This window comes from Triticum aestivum, chromosome 4D (genome assembly GCF_018294505.1).
Source record: "Triticum aestivum cultivar Chinese Spring chromosome 4D, IWGSC CS RefSeq v2.1, whole genome shotgun sequence".
NCBI lineage: Eukaryota > Viridiplantae > Streptophyta > Magnoliopsida > Poales > Poaceae > Triticum > Triticum aestivum.
In genome coordinates, this window is record NC_057805.1 from 63,549,333 (window position 1) to 63,568,816 (window position 19,484).

The following is a 19,484-nucleotide window of genomic DNA, read 5'->3' on the forward strand; positions in this document are numbered from 1 at the left end:
GCGTGTAGCGCCTATCTGTGAGGCGTTGCACAGTGTAGTGTGACGCCTTCGTGTCGGGCGTCACACAAAAAGGTCAGCCGCGTGAAATAGTTTTACGGACAATTCATTCTATGATTTGATTTTATCCATAGGTCAAATTTGTCAATTTTGCCGATGGTATCATCCTTTTCACGTACGCACGAGCGCACGCAAGCTTCCAGGAGGCTGCTGATCGTGGCCTGGATACAAATAGCACCGCTAGTGGGTGTGGGTGGTTGTTTGGTGTTTTTGGGAAGTGCTGCCGAGTGTAGCTATAGATCTACACCATATATATCCATATGCATATGGAGGGGTCTAGCTAGTGCATGCCCACCATAGGTGTTTTTTTTTACGAATCATGCCCACCATAGTTGTCTCCTGCAAGCTTTAGCTACCAATTGAAGAACTGCCACGGGCACACATGCACGACCTGATCTCCACTAAATTTACCATTGTTTTTACTTTTATTTTTTACCACTAGAGCTGGGGTTGTGTAACCTCTTTTCTTTGGGTTGTCGGTTGGTTTGTTGTCAACTTTTGTGCTGCTCCTTGATAGCTTTAGTTCACCACCACCATTTTAGTACGGTGTAATATTCAATTTTACCGCTTTGTACGTTGGGTGAATTTAATTTGTTCACTGTTGCTATATCTTATGACTATATCTTATGACGTTCTAGTTTTTATCATTTCATAGGTTTTTCTTTGAAGAAAACTTTCAATCTATTCATCAACTGTCAATATAGTACAAAGAACATCAGAAGTAAAAAAGTACATCTAGGTCTGTAGACCACCTAGTGACGACTACAAGCATTGGAGCGAGCCAAAGGTGCGCCGCCGTCATCGCCCCTCCCTCATCGGAGTTGGGCAAACTTTGTTGCAGCAGACAACCGGGAAGTCATCGTGCTAACGCCCCATAGGACCAACACATCAGAACAACAACCGTCACTGATAAAGAGATGTGTATATCAGAAGGATCCAACCTGTAGACATATGAGCATAGACGAACGAAGATCGAATCTACGTGGATCCACCAAAGACAAATGCCGACCGATGCTGCAAGATCCGTTGATGATAAACCTCCGCACGCCCTCTGACGATGCTAGAAGCACCACCGGGATGGGGCTAGGCGGGGAGAACCTTATTTCATCTTCAAAGAGCCGTTGCCACCTCACCTCTCCGAGCAGGACATAAACCCTAACAAAACTCAAAAAACCATCTAAAAACATAGCCCTCTTGCCGGCAAGGGTTGGGATCCACCGTGCCTCTATGGTCCTAAGCCCACATGAGACGAGGTAGACTGGCGGTGACACCAACAGGAGACACGAGCACTAGTAGGAAAAGGGGTTTTTACCCCGGTTTGTAAGGGCCTTTTGTCCCGGTTTTCGAACCGGGACTAAAGGGTCGTTACTAAAGCCCTAACCCTTTAGTCCCGGTTCTTACACGAACCGGGACAGAAGGTCCTCCACATGGCCGCTGCTGCCAGCCCAGGCAGGGGGGCCTTTGGTCCCGGTTGGTGCCACCAACCGAGACCAATAGGCAGGGCCTTTTGTCCTGGTTGGTGTCACCAACCGGGACCAATAGGCATCCACGCGTCAGCATTTCAGGGGCTGGGGTTTTTGTTTTTTTAAAGGGGGGGGGGGTTGGGGGGTTTTGGGGGGTTAATTTAGGTGTTTCATATATTGTGTTAGCTAGCTAATTAATAGAGAGAAGTGTCCTCTCTTATCTCCGTGCTTGGTCGACACTACGTACTATATACGTATGGAGAGGACTAGACACGCTAGCTAGTAAGCAAATGAAGGAAATAGAAGATCGTCATGAACATATGCATACAGAGAGAAGTGATATCGACCACCTCTCCTTCTCCGAGAGATTGGTCGAACAACAAGTTCTCGTATATCTATCTGACACTACCGGCTACATATATACAATAATTATCTCTTACAATATAATCTCCTAATTAAATTGTAAGAACACAGGGTCCACATAGTATTCTCCGTTTTCAGCGATCACGTGGTCAAGGAAGAATGCCGCCAATTCCTCTTGAATTGCTCGCATACGATCTTCTGCTAGGAGTTCATCCCGCATCTGAAACATCTAATTTGAAGAAGGGGGTCAATACATATATATATATGAATAAATGAAACTCGACACAAATGATGGTAATAAAATAAAATTGTGAATATTATTGCTTACGCACTTCATATTGTTTGTCAGAGTAGCCCCGCTCACAGGTCGTGTGGCGGATAGACTCGCAAACGTAGTATCCACAGAAATCATTCCCTTGTTCCTGGCACAACCACTTTACAAGAAATAGAGGTCAATCTAACTGATAAGCAAGCATGCTAAATGGTATTGATGAAACTAGCGCTTGAATCACTAGGAGATGTGCGGAACATGCTACTATAGTACTTACTTTCGGGTGTCTAAATTGCAGCTTCTTCGGCAGTCCCGGAGCTTTTGTGGTGAATTTTCTCCAAACCCTGCCAGACAAAGAAAACAATTACTTGATATCAGGAAATGAACAAAGTTGCTGATATGGTGGATAATGATCGATTTAACTTACTTCTCGAGCATTTGAGTCATGTCCGCATAGTCCTGGGGATCTTTTCGTCTCGAGTCTAAGACGGTTACTACTCCCTGCTCAAGCTTAATCTCTAGGAGAATATAGTGGAAGCTGCGCATGCATGCATAAGTCATCAATTACATTACCATAACCTGGACTAATAAGGGAAATCGAATAGGCACAAGACAGTAACACTCACTTGAAGTTGTAAGGAAAGAGTATTATATCTTTGTTTTGATTTAATACCAACGATCGTAGCAAGTTGGCCTCGGCTTCTTTGGCATGTTTTTCAACCGTATATGCATCTATGAGATTTGTGTTAATGAACCCAATATCACCGATTTGTCTTTTCTTCAATTCGGCGATCTTCAATCTGCATAATATAGTGAGGATAATTATAAATACATGCAATGAAAGAGCTGACCTATATAGAGAGACTTAATGACAGAAGTAGTACTACTTACAGACAGTAGCAAGTGATCGTTGATTTATCGAGGGCCTTTTGATTGAAAAACTGGAAGAACTCCTCAAATGGAACATTCAGCAGTACATCATCACATTAATAGAAGTTCATCATCACATTAAAACCAAAGTACATACATAGTTCTCATCTAACAACATATATATAGCTCTCCAGAGCATCTAATTAATTAAACCATACATTGAAACTATGTAAAACATTTCAATGCGAAAACAAATGCGATCATAATCGCAACCAAGGTAACAATTGATCCAACGGCATAATGATACCAAGCCTCGGTATGAATGGCATATTTTCTAATCTTTCTAATCTTCAAGCGCATTGCATCCATCTTGATCTTGTGATCATTGACGACATTCACAACATGCAACTCCAATATCATCTTCTCCTCCTCAATTTTTTTTATTTTTTTCTTCAAGTAATTGTTTTCTTCTTCAACTAAATTTAACCTCTCGACAATAGGGTCGGTTAGAATTTCCGGTTCAACCACCTCCTAGATAAATAAAATCTATGTCACGTTGGTCGGCATATTTGTCATAAACAATAAATGAACCAAATAGTTATAAAAAGATAATATATACCACATCCGAATCATAGATAGAACGAGGGCCGACGGGGGCGGATACCAAAACCATCACACTATGTAATAAGAAGGAATAATAAAAGTAACAAAATTAGACAAGTATCTATCTAAAGTAAGAATTTTTTTTCTTTCAGAAAGAAGATAAGAACAAGAGGCTCACCACGGTGGTGCTGGCGACGAGATCGGCGCGGGCGATCGACGGCGGTGAAGACGGGGACGGGACGTGACGGACTGCTAAACCTAAACAAATCTCGGGGAAAATGGAGCTCGGAGGTCGAGTTTCGAGAGGAGAAATATTAACTAGTGTGGCTCAGACATTTCATCGAACACCTCATGTGCATAGGAGGTGAGCTAGAGCACCCAAATGCCCTCCCCTCGCCGGCCAGAAAAAACGGAGCACTGTGGAGTGCTCTGCTGTGGCTATGGGGTATATATAGGGAACTCATTGGTCCTGGTTCGTGGCACCAACCGGGACTAAAGGCCTTTGGTCCTGGTTGGTGCCACGAACCGGGACCAATGCCCCCTTTAGTCCCGGTTGGTGGCACCAACCGGGACCAAAGGCCTTGTGCTGCCCCGCGTCAAAAGTTTAGTCCCACCTCGCTAGTTGAGAGAGCTCGAGAGTGGTTTATAAGCACTGCTGCGCCCACCCTCTCGAGCTCCTCTCAACTGCAGGCTTTCGGGCCTAACCGTTCTCTTTGCCTGTGGGGCCTACTGGGCCTTCTGCGGGCCTGAATCCTGGCCCATGGATGGGTTTCTAGTCGTATTCATGCCGTGGTGGCTCAGTAGGTGGCATAATTTTTTTCTCTGTTTTTTGTTTTCTCTTTTGCTTTATTTATTTTGTTTTGTTTCTACTTACAACAAAAAACTTATTTATTTTATTTCTAATTACTTATGTATTTTACTTTAATTATTTTATTTTTATTTATTTTACTGTTGCTATTTTTATTTCATTTATTAAGGTTTATTTATTTTAGTTACTATAGTTTATTTTATTTTATTTTATTAAGGTTTATTTTAATTTTATTTTATTAAGGTTTATTTATTTTATTTACTATAAAAAATGAACATAGATGCGCCTATAGAGAAAATTCAACCTAAATTCATAATAAATTTCTATGAAATTCAAAAAAATTTACTGTGAATTTAGGTCAAATTCCCTGTATAAGGGCATCTATTTTCACTTTGAGAGGAGCTCAACAAGGCAGAGAGGGACGGGCTTATAAACTGGTGTGAGCGCCCTTCGGTTGGCGAGGTGGGACTAAACACTGACCGCAAATAGGACCAGCCCTTTAGTCCCGGTTTGTGGTATGAACCGGGACTAAAGGGTGAGCCTCTGGTCCCGGTTCAAGCCACCAACCGGGACCAATGGTGGTGGGCCAGGAGCAAGGCCCATTGGTCCCGGTTTGTCCCACCAACCGGGACCAAAGGGGCCGGACGAACCGGGACCAATGCCCCCACGAGGCCCGGCAGGCCCCTGGCCGCACGAACCGGGACCAATGCTCACATTAGTCCCGGTTCGTGACTGAACCGGGACTAATGTGAATATTGCCCTGTGACCAAAGCCCAGTTTTCTACTAGTGGAGAAACCCTAGCGCTTTGGGTGCCCTGGCGTACGAGAGCGAAGGGGTAAAAGCATCATTTCATAAGTTTCATGCAATTGTATTTTATATGTCCTTACAAATTCAACTGAAAAGAATGAGGAAAGCCACTGGATTCACTAACCTACCCTATGAACTAATAGTGTTATCTTTTTTGGATGGCTGAGGCGGTTAACAATTAAAAATGGCACATGCAACAAATATATTAATTTCAGTGAAACAAATGATTGAGTTCTCATGTTTGAGGATTATTTGGATCAAACCCCTAACTCTACTTTTATTAGTTGTAAGTATAAATATTGTTGTTAGCTTTTTAGTAACCTCTGTAATGACGTCGAAATGCGAGGATTTTTTTTTGCGGGTAAAAACATGCGGAAATTTTGCATGTACAAGAAAAGTATGTCTTGCTGATCAGAAAGACAAACTAAAAGTTATTACAGAGTGGGCATAGGGACTCCAAATACGTGTGATTCCCTCAGATGTTCTAGCACGAACTATGAAATGGATTCTCTACTCAAGGCAGTGTCCAAACTTTGAATTCCACCGCTCCCGGCGATTAGTTTGAGCAAAACACAGCGACCCAACCAAAGAAAAAAGCCCATGCATCGCTAATCTAAGAGACAAGAGTGGCGACCCAATCTGCCTGCTCCTTAACCTTGCCGCCGCCGGAGGCCACGGCCAGGCGAAGCCTGTGCGATGGTGGTGGCGGCGGGGCCTTTCTCCCTCGTTGTTTTGGTGGCGTGGTGACGGATGCCAGCTCCCTTTGCGGCGGCCAAAGCTATGCAGCACCCGATGCGGCGGATGACTAGCTACGGCCGTCGGAACTTTGATGGAGCGCTCTCCCTCGACCTGAATTGATCGCATCGATCACGTGATCCTGGTGACTGGCCATCTCCCTGTCTCATGCATGTTGATGACCTGCAAGTGCACGGGGCTATTGTAGCACTTTTGTGATAAGTAAAGTGTCGAACTCACAGGGAGCAGATAGAAAGGCACCACAAACCCCCCAACTACGTTGTCACTTCACGCAACTATGTACGCACCCAAACCGTAGTTTGGAAATAGTCTACTGCATAAGTTGCTAGGAAAACTGGATACAAAGACTAATCAACTAAACTACTAACAAGAAGCTAAAAACAGGAATTGAAGGACACTAAGTTAGTAAAGACGATGCTTGAGTAGTAAGGCGTTCTCGAGCGTTCTGGAATCACTACCGCATATGAACTATTGTATTCTCTAGTAACTGGTCAAATGCATAACTGGACGTAGCCGGGTACAATACATGTTCTACTCGAAGTAGACTTCATGCCACGCACGCCACCATCATAGTCTCCCCCTAGGGTTACAACTCATGATAATTAAGGGTTGCCCCATGGACGCGGCCTCTCTAAGGGTTCTCCGTTATTTGCCTATCAATTGTGAATCAAAGGCTTTTACTATCACCTCGAGTTACCCCAATGCATCAACCCTTCACAACGAAAGTAGTTCCTCTACGACCTATCATGGCAATAGTGCAAGAGAGGCCTCCTCTCCACACTCGTGAGAATACTGACTTGAATCATGAATAGGTAATATTGGATCATACCAAGAATCATATAGGGTTCAACCATATCCTCAAGAGCTAATACAACTACTCAATCAAACACATGAAGGTTAGGGACAAGTTACAAGCCGGCATTAAGCCAGTGAAGGGAGAAGGCATGGTGGTGATTGCGGTGGCACGGTGGTGATGATGATGATGGTGATGGCCGTGCCCGAGGTGATGGAGATGGGGCACCACCTATGGTGGCAGTGCGATGCAAGGGCACCGGCCTGGAGGCCGATGCTCATGGTGGTGGAGCCTCCTCCTCCTTCCCTTGGTGGTTGTCCCCTCTTCTCAGGTGTGGAGGAGAAATGGAGATGGATTATGGATGAATGAGATGTGGGTGATGGAGGCGGCGGCTAGGGTTGAGGGTGACATATATAGAGAGCCTCCTAGCTTCCTCTCTTGATGGGCTTCATCCAAGGGCTCAAGATGAGCCTTATCATCTCCCAATCTCTTCTTTACAAGCCAAGAATCTCGTGGGATCAAACGGGGAGGAAATTAGTGAAGAATGTTGTCTAGAAGGGCAACTTTCGAAGTTGTCTGCATGTCAAACGACTGTGTGCGGTCGTTTGGGACGCCGTCGTTCGGTTTGTCCTCCTCCGGTAAAACAGCCGCCAATTCTTCGTACGAACTCGGAATTTGACGTTCTTGGGCTCGTTGGATTAGTATGAACGATGCCGATTCATTTCTTGTCTTAGATATTGATTTGGAGCACTATGGAAAGATAAATTTTTCCTACCTTCCAAATGGCTAAGTCTGACCCCTCGCTAACTCCGTATCGAACCCATCCTTGTTCCTTTCATTGTGCTTGGTCCAAAGTTGCTCCAAAAACCTATAGACACAACAAAACAAAGAAAACTAATAAAAACAAATAAAATATTAAATTTGCAATGCTCACAATGATAAGTGCAAACCCGGTAATCATGCATAATGGACAACTATTTTGTTCAATGGGACATGATATGTAAAGTGAACATGCAACAAATGAGCTCTAAAACTGCGTAAAATATAGAGCCTTCAACCTCCCCACGCTTAAACCTTTCTCGTCCTCGAGTAAGAAGATTGACTATCAAAGGCTCATCACTACTAACTCCAAAGCATACATCGAACCAAACCCCAAACGCGATATCCATGTTTATCGTGCAAGCATGCAAAAGTTAACCAGCAAGGGGTAATACAAGCGATCCTCTTAGTTCCATTGCCATGAAGGTTAATAAAGAGGAGAATATTTTTGGGAAGCCCAAACTCCAATTACCAAAGGTTTAGGGAGAAGGTGAAGTTTATGTGAGGAACAAAGCAGTAACAATCATAAACAAAAAGAAATCTTGCATTAGCAATCGCTTCAAAAACACCAACCCAAGGCATACCAGGTACAATAGCAAGATCGTCTATATGCGTTATTCAACCGCTCAACTACCTATGCAGCACTGAGCGCAAGCCTATGCCTCGCACTTAATGGAATCATAAAAAATAGTTGGGGTTTTAAAAAGTCAAAAATAAAGAAAGTCTTGCATCAACGCAGCTGACCATTAGACAATGGAGAAGGCCCTGTGATCAATGTCAACACAAGGAGTAGTGATCGCCATGCAAGTATGATGCACATAGAGCTATGAATATATGAAAGCTCTTATATGGACTAAGTGGGGGTGCATCCAACTTGCTTGCTCATGAAGACCTCGAGCATTTGAGGATGCTCGTCATTGGAATATACAAGCCAAGTTCTATAGTGTAGGTTCCCCACTAGTATGAAACATATGAAGCTCATGAAACTTTCTACTTTATAATGCATGAAGTGGTGCTACTTTGAAGCACAAGTGCATACTAAAAAGGATAATGGTGTTGCTCCTTCTCTCTTCCTCTCCTTTTTCTTTGTTTTCTTCTTTCCTTTTTTCTTTCTTTTTTCTCTCTCTTTTTTTTCTTTTTTTGTGGCACCCCGTGGTGCATCTTTTATTTGGTCTCTCTCTTCTTGTTTTTTTGTAAGAGCAACACCTTACAATGATGAATAATACACTTTACAATGACCCACTTCAGCTGAATGTAATCATAACCCAAAACTGAAATCATGAGAGAAACTCCGTATTATGAATTCCCCTAGCAGTGTACCAGTATGTGCAATGATCCGGCGTAACATAGATATCAAAAAATGGACAAGCCATGGAAATATTGAGCTAGCCATACTATGATCATGCAAGGAAAATGAAAACATGTCTCTAATCTTGTAATGTAAAATGATGGTAGTGCATGGCGATATGCTCGAAATGACTATGAAAATGCCATGTAGGTAGGTATGGTGTCTATTTTGCGGAGATGAGGTGTTTTATGTGTAGAAGAACAAGAGAAAGTCCTCCCATAGGTTTGGATTTACCTGCGAAGTTTGCTCCAAGTCCTAATGTGAGAGTGGGCAATGCACGCTATGGTAGAGGCTAGCAAACTATGATGAACAAAAGTGCAAAGGTTTCGAACTTGTCTTAGTCATAAAGAGCTCAAACACTACACAAGAGTATCGCGGTGTCATGTTGCATAATACTCAAAAGCTAAGTACCCCGAGGGGATAGTTTGGCGGAGATAAACCTCGTTGCGCATCCCGGATCAACCAAAGATGCTGGGTTCATCAGCAAAAATCCTCTACAATCATTGAATCGCTAATCAAGCCACCACTAGAGTCCCTAACTTATGTTATTTGGTGAAAGAAAGGCAACGGTTCAAAGGACTCCTTTATTGGGTTTTTGGTAAAAGAACATGGCAATATTTTTCAGAAGATAACTAGATTCCCACAAGCTAAGTCAAACAAGTGCAAATTAAGCATGTCAAAACAGCGGGAAAGCATATCAAAACGGCGGGACACACTAATGCACAAAAACCATATGATGAAGAGCATTGCGCAAGACACCACACATACAAAATGTAACCTCCCCACGCTTAGAACTTTAGATACTGGGAGTTCAATAATAAGCTATGTGTGTAGATATATTTTCCTATTTATGTTTGTTGTGGCTTGACTTTATTTTTGGAGATTGATTCTCTTGAATTTTAATAAAATATATGGATGTGTGCATCGTAATGATGCAGAGGCCAGGGTTTCGTAGGAATATTGTAAGAATTGTAAAGGATAGGAACTTCGTAGGAAAATTTTCTTCGAAGCCCTTTGATTTATAGGATTTGATTCCTATTGCTATATAGGATAGGAATCAATCATTTATATTTCAAAGGAAAAAAACATTAACCTAGACTCAATTAAAAAATTCCTATCCTATACATCAAATTAGAGAAAACTGCACAGTGATCTGTTGGCGAGACAGATGGATCTGCCCACTTATATTTGTCCAGGTGAAATAGAAGCAAGCACTGGAAACATATTTTACGTAGTCTCAAGACATTATCATGCCTTGGAATATTCTCGAGACCAAACCCACTACCACCTTGTCAATGTGCAATTCCATCACGTTGGCTTGTTGTTTGTCTAACTATAAAAGTTTTTATTGACAATAGCTTGTTCTTGTTTGCTTTGTTCCCTAGATGCAGATGCTTGATTAGTGCCTCTACTGAACCCATGATGGAGAAGCTGAAAACTGCTTTAGAAGATGAGTAATGTCGTCATAATAACCAAAGCCAGTTAAGTGATCAACACAGAAAACACATAATTGCGACCACCCACTAGATGATCTAAATTCCCCTTTTGATTCTCCTACTTTACACGAACATCTCTTGCTAGCAAAACTTAAAATTGTATTTTGTGTTTTCTACCCAACAATACCTTCTTCAGGTGTAATAATTATAAAAAAGGACCTGCATAGTTTAGCTTGAGCTAAAGAACTCTTGAAGTAAGCAAACTCTAACCATCTACTCTTGATATAGTTAAGCCATTAGGCCATAAGATAACCACAGGTGGTTTAGTATGATTTATATATCATTATATTTTTGCACACATGGCAGCGCAATTGGCAGAAAATATCGTGGGAAAAGAAAAGGTTATGAACATATTGTTCAGAGAGATCAAGAATAAATAACACGAAAAGGTGGCTAGAAGAGAAAAATATATCAAAGTGGGGAGTACTCAAGAGAACACTAAGAAAAAACAGGGGATTTTAAATTTATAGAAAACAAAATGAAAGCCATACTGAAAAGCGAGAAAACTAAAGAATGATATATAAACATTCATAAGAAAAATAGAAAATATATAAATTAATAACAATCGAATCAAATCAAAACATTTAATTATAGTTGAAAACTAATAGATTGTTTTCATTGTCGACATGTTCTACCTATCAAATTGGGTGGGTGACTACTGTTATACAAGCACCCTAGAAGCCCAGCTGCACCCACAAACACTTTGTTTACGCCTGTAATAATCAGCAAAAAGGTGATACAAAAGAGAGGCTCCAATCAAAGAGCATTTCACCAAAGGCAGTTAGGTTTAAAGAATTTGCATATATCTGTTGTCTCTAGTTGCATCAAATAGGATAAAGGTGAGCCCAAAATAGTGGTGGGGTTCTTACTTTTTACCAGTCCATGGCGTCCTAACTGGGGTACATCATTGCATATAGTTCTTCGAGTCAACCATAGTTTGAGTTATCTAAAGAAAAAACAATCTACATCCACTAATAAACCCCTTTCCCTTCTTTCTTGTCACTAGAGCATCAAAGTCTCTAGGATGTACGACCCTCTTGGCTTAGCTAATTAACGAGCACGGAAATAGAAGCAAATGAAAGGGCCCGCTACGCGTCGGCTGGTCCGCCGCCTCGGCAGCCGTTAGATCTAAAGCTATCCAACGTCCAACACGGTCCTCATAATTGCAACAATGATAGCGTTGCCGAAACTTTTTGCAACATAGGTGATGTTGTAGATTTTTTTCTTTATTAATTTTGCAACAAGGGTGTTTTTGAGGCAAGCGTTTCCCTTATATTGCGCTGCAACTAGTCGGATAGGTAGTTTATTTGCAAATGGGAGCAGAGGCAGAGCTCATCCAGACATTTTTCTCTGAAAGACCCAGACATGAAAATGATTGACAGCTTATCGTAAAATAAGGATGAGATACCAGGATGGATATTTATCTTTAAAAAATAACCATTTCCTGATTTGCTCTGCTACTTATCTCAAGATAATGGAAGCCTCACAATGTTCTAGAGGCGAAATGGGATACATTATACATGTCCCTGCACATATATTCCAGGACATAATCATACGCCAAGGTATCTATCAGCGGCACCTTTGATTGACACGACTGTGATTGCGAAAATGGGGGTGGGATTTGGTGGTTTGGTCACAAGATGTGCTGCCACTCTACCAACGTATCCACCAAAGCCTAGTGTCACCCCTATAAAAAAAGGCCCAGTGTCGACCCTGGAGAGTTCGTCCTGATCACCTTGTTTTGCTGTGTAATCATACTCTTCACTCTCCAGAGATGTAGCGCCCGAAAATTCGCAGGCGCACACCAGGTGCAGGGGCAGGGGCAGGGGCACGCGCATGCGCATGCGCATTCTTCTTCAACCTTTAATCTACACCATAATTTGAAAAGTTGTGCCGACAGATATTTGTTGGAAAATGGATGTAAATTCGGAAGCCTCTCAATACAAGACAATATACATGTTTATTTTGTACAAACACGCCATCCAATTGTTCTTCTGCGTCCATGTTTCTGTGCGTATGGTACATCTCCCCGTTTTGTTCGAGCTGTCCACTTACACTGTTCATGTTCTTCTTCCTTGGTCCACTTGTTCCACTCCAAGGAATCAGTACTCTTGTCTTTCGCGCCATCTACGTTCTTCCTTTCAATCGTTTGATCGTATTCTTCCTCTATTTGTTTTCCTTCTGTGCAGTTACTTTCCTTCACCTGATTTGAACTCATCAACTCGCCCTATTCTGTCACTTCGCAACTTCATGTTATTGTTTTTTCCATGAAAAATTGCTACACTCTTTTTGCCAACTTTTTATTTTCCAATGATACATGATGTCGTCTCTCAAATATCCATCTTTCAATTAACCAATTCAATCCTTCTACGCCAAATCACAATTTGTTGAAAGCGTTCAATGGCTTCCTTATGAATTTTTCTTACCAGATATCATTACGATTTCGTTCTTCAAACCGTAATGATTTTCGTACCATTTGATTTCATTTGCACTCATAAGATTTTACTTCTTGTTCTGTCAAGTTACGTCGTACGAAACTTACTTTCTGCTTCCTGGCGAACTTAGCCCATCACTTCAGTTTTGTCCCTTGAAACTTGCATTCGTTCGGTTTTCTAAAACTTGTCTACCGTATCCGCCAATACCGTTGTCTTGCTTAAATTTATAATATTTTATTGCTACGCTCATCAAACAAGTCATCAAACGAGTTATCTAACATTTATTTTGCGGTGCGTGGTCCACAAACACCTCAACTTCTTTCTTCCTACTTAAATTTATTTTCCTCTCATCTTCTTCCTTACTACATGATCATGTAGCTCTGCTCTCTTCTGTCTTGTATCGGACGTTGCTGCAACTGGTTGGTGGAAGTCGACGGCCCCAAACGTCGACGCCGACTACAACTACCGGTGTTCGTCTGCATTGCCCTCCCAACTCGCCCTATGCAAGAAAAGCCCAATGGACCTCAATGCAGTTCATGAAATGGAGGTAAATTACCACATATCCCTCTTAATCACATTGAAATAAATGTCGAATGCTTATTTTCCGCTAAATTGGCTATTGGTACTCTTCTAGTGCCCAATCTATTACAACCTCAGAGGCTTGTGCGCCCATGACAATGTTGTGAAGAACAAGTTCTTCTCCCTCTTTTTTCGAGAAGACTGCAAAGAAAGAACGACAAGTTTCAGATAATTATTGAAATCTTTTTTCATGAGATGTGTGATTTAATTGTTAGTGCATTATAGATTACTCATAATTATATGGCACTTGTTGATTGAACAAGATGTAGATCCAACTTATGTGCAGTTCAGTTCATATTTGTTGCCGCCACGAGGTCGGATTCTTGTTTGTCCTTCCTCTTGTTGTCTCTGTTGCGTTGCAGTTGCGGCACCTTCATTAGGAGCCCTCGCCGTCCTCGGGTTCTGGAGTTTCTAGAGCCGCGACCGGGTGGCAACCTGCGCGGGTTTTCTATTTGCTGGTTGCGTAGTCGTTGTCGACCTTCATTAGTTGTGCAATTGTGCTTAGATTTCATCAACCCTTCTTGCCTAGCTTGTGACTAAGGAGAGGGTCCTGAGCGCGATTAATGAAGGCATCTATTGCTTGTTCGTCAGCGACTGTCGTGACCATATTGCTCTTTTTTAGCCAACTCGAAATTAAGACTAGCACGATCTCATTGTCGCCTTCGATGCAGTTCTGGATGTCGTAAGCGCCGTGGGGACACTGGTACGTTCCTTCAAAATTATTGATGAAGGTCACCTCGTAATCCATCTAGGTGTGGATGCGGTAGAGCGAAAGCCCATTCAACCATGTGCGTGTCGATCTTGTGAGGCACAAAGGCATATAGCATAGAGCGTTGATAGTGTCGTTGTTTTCCATGTGGACTATTATGAGGTAGTCGCTAACTGTTGCAAAACGTAGTATGCAATTTCAAAAAAATTCCTACGCTCACGCAAGATCTATCTAGGAGATGCATAGCAACGAGAGGGGGAAAGTGTGTCAACGTACCCTCGTGGACCGAAAGCGGAAGCGTTTGACAACGCGGTTGATGTAGTCGAACTTCTTCTCGTTCCGACCGATCAAGCACTAAACGTACGGCACCTCCGACTTTTGCGCACGTTCAACTCGATGACGTCCCTCGAACTCTTGATCCAGCAAAGTGCCGAGGGTGAGTTCCGTCAGCACGACGGTGTGGTGACGGTGATGGTGAAGTGATCCGCGCGGGGCTTCGCCTAAGCAGTACGTAAATATGACCGGAGGCGTAAACTGTGGAGGGGCGCCGCACACGGCTAGGAATCAATGTTGTATGTTCTAGTGGTGCCCCCCATATATATAGGTTGGAGGGGAGGAGAGGCCCCAAGTAGTAGGAATCCTACTTGGGCGCCTCCCAATTCGGCCTCCCCCCTTCATATTCATCCGGAGGGGAAAGAAAGGAGGAGGGAGGAGAGAAGGAAGGGGGAGGCCGAATCCCTCCCCTTCCTTTCCCTCTTCTCCTCTTTCCTTCCCCCCTATTTTGGCCTACATGGGGCACACCTGCCCCTTAGGGCCTGGTCTGTCCCCTTCTTGGCCCATTAAGGCCCATGTAGTTGTCGGAGGATGCCCGGAACCCTTTTCGATGACCCGATATGTACCCGGTACCCCCAGAACACTTCCGATGTCTGAATATCATTGTCCAATATATGAATGTTTACCTCTCGACCATTTCAAGACTCCTTGTCATGTCTGTGATCTCATCCGGGACTACGAACAACATTCGGTCACCAAATCACATAACTCATATAATACAAAATCGTCATCGAACGTTAAGCGTGCGGACCCTATGGGTTTGAGAACTATGTAGACATGACCGAGACACCACTCTGGTCAATAACCAATAGCGGAACCTGGATGCTCATATTTGTTCCTACATATTCTACGAAGATCTTTATCGGTCGTACCGTAATGACAACATACGTTATTCCCTTTGTCATCGATATGTTACTTGCCCGAGATTCGATTGTCGGTATTTTCATACCTAGTTCAATCTCGTCACCGGCAAGTTTTTTACTCGTTCCGTAATACATCATCCCGTAACTAACTCATTAGTCACATTGCTTGCAAGGCTTATTATGATGTGTATTACCGAGAGGGCCCAGAGATACCACTCCAATACTCGAAGTGACAAATCCTAATCTCGATCTATGCCAACCCAACAAACATCTTCGGAGATACCTGTAGAGCATCTTTATAATCACCCAGTTACGTTGTGACGTTTGATAGCACACAAGGTATTCCTCCGATATCCGGGAGTTGCATAATCTCATAGTCAGGGCATGGCCAACGGGCCACGCTGGACAGGTGCTCCAGGTCACCACGTTGGATTCAGCAGTCCAGCTCACATCAACCTGTTGCTTGCAGATGAAAGCGGGCTCCTGCAGAGGAACTCGTCTCCTCGCTGACAAAAGCAAGATAAAGAAGAAAAAGCAAGAGAAATGACCCCGGTTGCTGTGCTCATTCTCTCCTTGTTTGAGAAAAGGACGAGCACTCATCCTCCTTTGTATGCGTCACTAGGTCCCATAGATGGTAGCTCGCGTTGAGTTGTTAGAGTCACGGACTATGGTCTCATGTTTCTTTGCTGGCGTGGATGTACTGGGGCAGCACTTGGTGTTGCCCCCATTGTACATGCCTTCAAAGGAATATGTATATGACATGAGGAAAGCTATAGCAAATAAAACTAAACGATCAATATGCTAAGCTAATGGATGAGTCTTGTTCATGACATCATTCTCCTAATGATGTGATCCCGTTCATCAAATGACAACACATGCCTATGGTTAGAAAACTTAACCATCTTTGATTAACGAGCTAGTCTAGTAGAGGCTTACTAGGGACACATTGTTTTGTCTATGTATTCACACATGTATCAAGTTTCCGGTTAATACAATTCTAGCATGAATAATAAACATTTATCATGATATAAGGAAATATAAAATAACAACTTTATTATTGCCTCTAGGGCATATTTCCTTCAGTCTCCCACTTGCACTAGAGTCAATAATCTAGTTCACATCGCCATGTGATTTAACACCAATAGTACACATCTTTATGTGATTAACACCCATAGTTCACATCGCCATGTGACCAACACCCAAAGGGTTACTAGAGTCAATAATCTAGTTCACATCGCTATGTGATTAACACCCAAAGAGTACTAAGGTGTGATCATGTTTTGCTTGTGAGAGAAGTTTAGTCAACGGGTCTGCCACATTCGGATCCGTATGTATTTTGCAAATTTCTATGTCTATAATGCTCTGCATGGAGCTACTCTAGCTAATTACTCTCACTTTCAATATGTATCAAGATTGAGACTCGGAGTCATCCGGATCAGTGTCAAATCTTGCATCGACGTAACCCTTTACGACAAACTCTTTGTCACCTCCATAACCAAGAAACATTTCCTTAGTCCTCTTTAGGTACCTAAGGATAATTTTGACCGATGTCCAGTGATCTACTCCTGGATCACTATTGTACCCCCTTGCTAAACTCATGGCAAGGTACATAATAGGTCTGGTATACAACATGACATATTTTACAGAACATATGGCTGAGGCATAGGGAATGACTTTCATTCTCTCTCTATCTTCTGTCGTGGTCGGGTTTTGAGTCTTACTCAACTTCATACCTTACAACTCAGGCAAGAACTTCTTCTTTGACTGATCCATTTTGAGCTTCCTTCAAAATCTTATCAAGGTATGTACTCATCGAAAGTCTTATCAAGCGTCTTGATCTATCTCTATAGATCTTGATGCCCAATATGTAAGCAACTTCACCGAGGTCTTTCTTTGAAAAACTCCTTTCAAACACTCCTTTATGCTTTTCAGAAAATTCTACATCATTTCCGATCAATAATATGTCATTCACACATACTTATCAGAAAGGCTGTAGTGCTCCCACTCACTTTCTTGTAAATACAGGCTTCACCGCAAGTCTGTATAAAACTATATGCTTTGATCAACTCATCAAAGCATATATTCTAACTCCAAGATGCTTGCACCAGTCCATAGATGGATCGCTGGAGCTTGCACACTTTGTTAGCACCTTTAGGATTGACAAAACCTTCTGGTTGCATCATATACAACTCTGCTTTAATAATCTAGTAAAGAAATGCAGTTTCGACATCCATTTGACATATTTCATAAAATGCGGTAATTGCTAACATGATTCGGATAGACTTAAGCATCGATACGAGTGAGAAAATCTCATCGTAGTCAACACCTTGAACTTGTCAAAAACCTTTTGCGACAATTCGAGCTTTGTAGATAATAACACTACTATCAGCGTTCATCTTCCTCTTGAAGATCCATTAATTCTCAATGGCTTGCCGATCATCGGGCAAGTCCACCAAAGTCCACACTTTGTTCTTATATATGGATCCTATCTCAGATTTCATGGCCTCAAGCCATCTGTCAGAATCTGGTCTCATCACAGCTTCTTCATAGTTCGTAGGTTTGCCATGGTCTAATGACATGACTTCCAGGACAGGATTACCGTACCACTCTGGTGCAGAATGTGTTCTGGTTGACTTACGAAGTCCAGTAGTAAGTTGATCTGAAGTTTCATGATCATCATCATTAGCTTCCTCTCTAGTTGGTGTAGGCATCACGGGAACAGTTTTCTGTGATGTGCTACTTTCCAATTTGAGAGAAGGTACAATTACCTCATCAAGTTCTACCTTCCTCCCACTCACTTCTTTCGAGAGAAACTCCTTCTCTAGAAAGGATCCATTCTTAGCAACAAAGATTTTGCCATTTGGATCTATGGTAGAAGGTATACCCAATTGTTTCCTTAGGGTATCCTATGAAGACACACTTCTCTGATTTGGGTTCGAGCTTATTAGGCTGAAGCCTTTTGACATAAGTGACGCAACCCCAAATTTTAAGAAATGACAGCTTAGGTTTCTTGCCAAACCACAGTTCAGACGGTGTCATCTCAATGGATTTAGACGGTGCCCTATTTAACGTGAATGCATCTGTCTCTAATGCATAACCCCAAAACGATAGTGGTAAATCGGTAAGAGACATCATAGATCGCACCATATCTAATAAAGTACGGTTACGACGTTCGGACACACCATTACGCTGTGGTGTTCCAGGTGGCGTGAGTTGTGAAACTATTCCACATTGTTTTAAATGAAGGCCAAACTCGAACTCAAATATTTGCCTCCGCGATCAGATCGTAGAAACTTTATTTTCTTGTTACGATGATTCTCCACTTCACTCTGAAATTCTTTGAACTTTTCAAATGTTTCAGACTTGTGTTTCATTAAGTAGATATACCTATATCTGCTCAAATCATCTGTGAAGTTAAGAAAATAACGATACCCGCCGCGAGCCTCAACACTCATTGGACCGCATACATCGGTATGTATTATTTCCAATAAGTCATTGGCTTGCTCCATTGTTCCAGAGAACGGAGTTTTAGTCATCTTGCCCATGAGGCATGGTTCGCAAGTATCAAATGATTCATAATCAAGTGATTCCAAAAGTCCATCTGCGTGGAGTTTCTTCATGCGCTTTACACCAATATGACCTAAATGGCAGTGCCATAAGTATATTGCACTATCATTATTAACTTTGCATCTTTTGGCATCAATATTATGAATATGTGTATCACTACAATCGATATTCAATAAACCATTTATATTGAGTGTATGACCGTAGAAGATTTTATTCATGTAAACAGAACAACAATTATTCTTTGACTTAAATGAATAACCGTATTGCAATAAACATGATCCAATCATATTCATGCTCAATGCAAACACCAAATAACATTTATTTTAGGTTCAACACTAATCCCGAAGGTAAAGGAAGTGTGCAATGGTGATCTTATCAACCTTGGAATTACTCCCAACACACATTGTCACCTCGCCCTTAACTAGTATCTGTTCATTTTGCAACTCCTGCTTCAAGTTACAAATCTTAGAAACTGAACCGGTATCAAATACCCAGGGGCTAGTATGAACACTAGTAAAGTACACATTGATAACATGTATATCA